The sequence below is a fragment of the Myotis brandtii genome, unplaced genomic scaffold (genome assembly GCF_000412655.1).
Source record: "Myotis brandtii unplaced genomic scaffold, ASM41265v1 scaffold208, whole genome shotgun sequence".
Taxonomy (NCBI): Eukaryota; Metazoa; Chordata; class Mammalia; order Chiroptera; family Vespertilionidae; genus Myotis; species Myotis brandtii.
Genome location: NW_005357764.1, coordinates 6,457,970 through 6,462,397, shown reverse-complemented (window position 1 = coordinate 6,462,397; position 4,428 = coordinate 6,457,970). Strand labels below are relative to the sequence as shown.

Here is a 4,428-nt window from a genome sequence, read left to right as displayed (position 1 = left end):
TGTCCCCAGGGCCGGGCCCGAGCGGCGGCTGCGCCCGAGCAAGTCCCATCAGGTCTGCTCACACTTCACACACTCACCCACATACCCCGCCCCTCCACTCTCTCACTCACACTTTCTGCTCACACCCCGCCCCCTTCTCGCCCCAGACCCGGGCGGTGCCCCCCGCAACCTTTAAAAAAAAAAAAAGGCAAGCTTATACTTAAAAAAATCTTTTGGCGCCATATTAATGACGTACTTAAAATTTGCCATTTCTCCCTGCGTCAAAAAGACGTTTCTTTGCAAATAGCCTGAAGGCGACACTCGCGGAGGGAACGAGGTTTGCATTGAGCACCCCGCCTCTCGGGGCTCCAGCGCTGGAAGACCCCCGCCCTAGGCCCTGCTCCTGGATCGCTGGTTTAAAATGCGAATCGAATAAATCGCGTGGCGTTTTACAGCCAGAAGTGAGCAGAAAGTGCTGGCAGGAGCGGAGGGGAGGGCGCGCGCGGGTCTGGGGGAGGGGGTGCGGCCCTCCTCCCCCACCCCCAGCAGATGGAAACTACCATCCCGGGCGGGGAAAACTTGAAATTGTGGGCGACCTCTAGAAAGGAGGGGCAGTCCATAGAGGGTCCCTCTCGGGCTCATCGCCCCCTCCTCCCGCCCGGGTGCCTCCTGGCACCGCCTAGCTGGGAGGGCTGGTGCTGTGTTGCCCTGTGTGAATCCCAGCCCTCTCTGGGCTTCAGTGTCAGGGGGTGGTGTGGGGGGGGGGGGGGGGTGGCTGCAGGTCCTGGCCCTAGAGGAGTTTGCCCCGGGGTATCCCCTTCCCCTTGCTTGTCCTTCCCATTCCCCATAAAGGGTTAAAAACCGAGGGGCAACTTCCAAGGGTTGGCACTTGGCGAGGAAGCGGGGCGCCCCTCTCCCCACCCTTCGCCTCCTCGCCCCTCCTCCTCCGGCTCCACTTCCCGACTTGACCTTGTGGTGCACAAACAGTGCGCTCGGATCCTCGCAGTTTCTGGAAGAAGAGCTTGTGCTCGCCAGGCAGGCGGACTGTGGGGCGGCTTGCGAGCGGTGGCGGGGCCTTGGGTCGGTTCCCAGAGCCGCGGGCCACACCCACTCAACCCATAGTGCCCGCCGCGCTCACCTTCTCTCGAGGAAGGAGCCCGGCTGGCCTCCTGGATGGGGAGGAGTGAGAGGCAAGCTGCAGCCTTCTCCCGATGCTCCCAGCTGGGGAGGAGGTGGTCAGGTCTCGGGCGGGATTTGGGAAGGGAGACCTGGGAGCCTGGCCCAACATCCCCAAAGCATCATGGCCAACTTTTTCTTCACCCTACTCCTTAAAGATGATCCAATAATTTTTTCAGCTCACCTTTGGCTTTGAAGGCACATGGATGAGTAATGAACTGGGCCAGGAACCACCTTCCCTCTCCAAGACTGAGGGTTGTTTATTCTTTTTTTCCCCTCTGCCCCCTACCAGGGGAAAATAAATATTCAATTTACATAAGGTGACATTTATGTCACAATTAAAAAGATTACCCAATGGAATGTTGTGAACACAATTCTTATAAGAGAAATAAATCTAATAATAAACTCATAACAGCACAAATCTTCTGACAGGACTGATTGTCTACACAACAAAGAGGGAGATGATGGATGCTGAAATACGCACTTTTGCAACAAGAAAGAAACAGGAGCTCAAGGGAGTCAGTTCAATATTTCTCTTCCTTCATTCACAAAGTCTGGGAGGGCTGGTCCGGCAAGATTGACAGTCTGTGTATCACCTCCCACTTAGCTTTAGCTCTCAGTGGTCAGTTAGTAGGATTTGCCAAAGCCCAAGTCAGCGACAGTGACAGGCTGTGGGCATGTAAAAAAAAATGGTTAAATACTTGGGTTCTAATCCTGACCCTTCAGTTCAGAAGCTGCTTGATGTGGGCAAGTGAATTCATCTCTCTGGTTCTCTTTTCCCTCTTCTGTGGAATGGAGTGGTGGCAGGGTTCCTAAGGCCATGTGTACACATATACACATGTGTATATATGTACATATATATGTATATATGTACATATACATGCTATGTGTGTAAAGCAGGGCCTGGCTCAGAGTGCACAGTGCACATTAGCACTTTCCCTGGTGCCTACCTTTTGGAAGGGTGAATGAGCCCTCTAAAAGCTCTTAATGCTAAAAAACTGGGGACAGTGATTTGTGTCTTACCCTCTATGAGGACATATACAAGATCTCCCAGTGTGGGCAAAAGGGAAAGCCAGAAGAAACTGTGACAGATGGTGGGCTTTGTGACCAAGGTCCAGATGTCAGTCTCAGGCACACATCTGAGGTGGGAGTGAAGGCACCGATTTACAGTGGCACAGTCCAAGGGGACTGCTCTGGTTAGGTCTAGTTGCAGAGGGTTTACATGCAGGAGAGGACTGGACATCCTCTTGGCCATCAGGATCCCACAAACCTTGGCAAGCAGTTAGAAAATGACCTAGAGCCCTAGCTGGTTTGGCTCAGTGGATAGAGCGTCAGCCTGCGGACTGAAAGGTCCCAGGTTCAATTCTGGTCAAGGGCATGTACCTTGGTTGCGGGCACATCCCCAGTAGGGAGTGTGCAAGAGGCAGCTGATCGATGTTTCTCTCCCATTGATGTTTCTAACTCTCTATCCCTCTCCCTTCCTCTCTGTAAAAAATCAATAAAATATATTAAAAAATGACCTAGAGAGCCCTAGCTGGTTTGGCTCAGTGGGTAGAGCGTGGGCCTGTGGACTGAAGGGTCCTGTGTTTAATTCTGATCAAGGCCCGGGTTATGGGCCAATCCCCAGTTGGGGGTGTGCAGGCAGCAGCCAATCATTGATTCTCTCTCATCATTGATATTTCTGTTGTTCTCTCCCTCTCCTTTCCTCTCTGAAATCAATAAAAAAATATTTTTAAAAAATGACCTAGAGAGATGGAAGAGGGAGGGAATGACCATTTATACAGTGCCCTATCTGTGCTGTATACTGTATATGCCATCCCATTTCATCCTCACAAAAACCCATCTTACCTATTCTGAAAGGTTTAGTAACTTACCAACAATTATGCGGGCTAGCAAGTGGTAGCAGAATTGGCACCTAGTCCAGCTGACCTTGAAGCCTATGTGCTTTCCATTTGCCACACTGCCAGAAATAAAAAGTATTAGTATTAATGGTTTGATTGAGGATGGGGGCCTGATTGCTGTACAGCAGGTAAGAAAGAATCTTATGTGCAGCACCTTGATTCTGAAGTGATTCCCTGAGTCTGGGTATGATCCATGTCCCCTAAAACGTCCTTGGAAGATACTGCTTGTTTAGGACTGGAAGCTCCATCAGAATCCTTGGGTTCCTACAGCACTCTGCTGTTTAAGGTTAACCTTGGAAATGTTAACAGAATGATAGCCACAAAGCTAATTATAACTTTTTAATGTTTACTAAAAGTCTCACAAATCATTAACTTTTTACAGAAAAAAAATAAGAAGAAACATAGAGTTCTTAGAGATATAATCACTCTTTTTCCCCCAACAAATATTTATTGAGTGCTTTCTGTATGCCAGGTACCATTCTAGGTGCTGGGGACACAGCACTACCATGGCAGACAAAAATGCCTGCTCTCATGGAACTTCTAGTAAAAGGAGATACACAATTTGTTTATTTTTTTAATATATATATATATTTTTATTGATTTCAGAGAGGAAGGGGTACTGAGAGAGAGAGAGAGAAACATCAATGATGAGAATCATTAATCGGCTGCCTCCTGCATGCCCCCTCCTGGGAATTGAGCCCACAACCTGGGCATGTGCCCTTGAATGGAATTGAACCTGGAACCCTTCAGTCCTCAGGCTGAAGCTCTATCCATTGAGCAAAACTGGTTAGGGTTATACAATTTGATTAGAAAGTAAAAAAAATAGCCCTAGCTGGCTTGGCTCAGTGGATACAGCATTGGCCTGTGAACCAAAGGGTCCCAGGTTTTTGATTCCAGTCAAGGGCACATGCCTTGGTTGCTGGCACGATCCCCAGTAGGAGGCAGCCGATCAATGATTCTCTCTCATTGTTGATGTTTCCATCTCTCTCTCTCCCTCTCCCTTCCTCTCTGAAATCAATAAAAATATATTTAAAAGAAAAAAAGAGAGAACTTGCTATAAAAAAAAGAAAGTAAAAAAATATATGTCATGTTTGAAGGTAGTGCTGTGGAGAAAAATTAAGTGGGAAAGGGAGATAAGGGAACGTGGGGATGCAATTTAGAGTCCTCAGGAAAGAACTCACCGAGAAGGTGGCTTTTGAGTAAAAGGAGGTGAAGGAGTGAGCTATGAGATTTATGGGGAAAGAGCATTCTAAGCGCAGGGTTCTTAATTGGAGTCCACACATACCCCTCCCCTCCAGAGGTCTGTGTATAAAAATCAGGGAGTCTTGATCTTAGAAGGGAAAATACACATATATCTTTATTTTAAAATTCA

General features: G+C 48.5%; 1 protein-coding gene across 4 annotated transcripts in view; it reads right to left on the bottom strand.

Moving 5' to 3' along the window:
- Window positions 1-3,337, bottom strand: part of JADE2 (jade family PHD finger 2) — a 53,448-nt gene extending 50,111 nt beyond the window's left edge. Inside the window, exons 1-2 of one of the 4 annotated variants that reach the window (XM_005865574.2) lie at window positions 3,211-3,337; window positions 3,030-3,115 (exon numbers count right to left, since the gene is read on the bottom strand). The gene's annotated coding sequence lies outside the window, so the exon portion shown is untranslated. The other 3 variants (XM_014539140.1, XM_005865569.2, XM_005865572.2) reach the window with 3 other exon arrangements.
- Window positions 3,338-4,428: the final 1,091 nt, after the last annotated feature.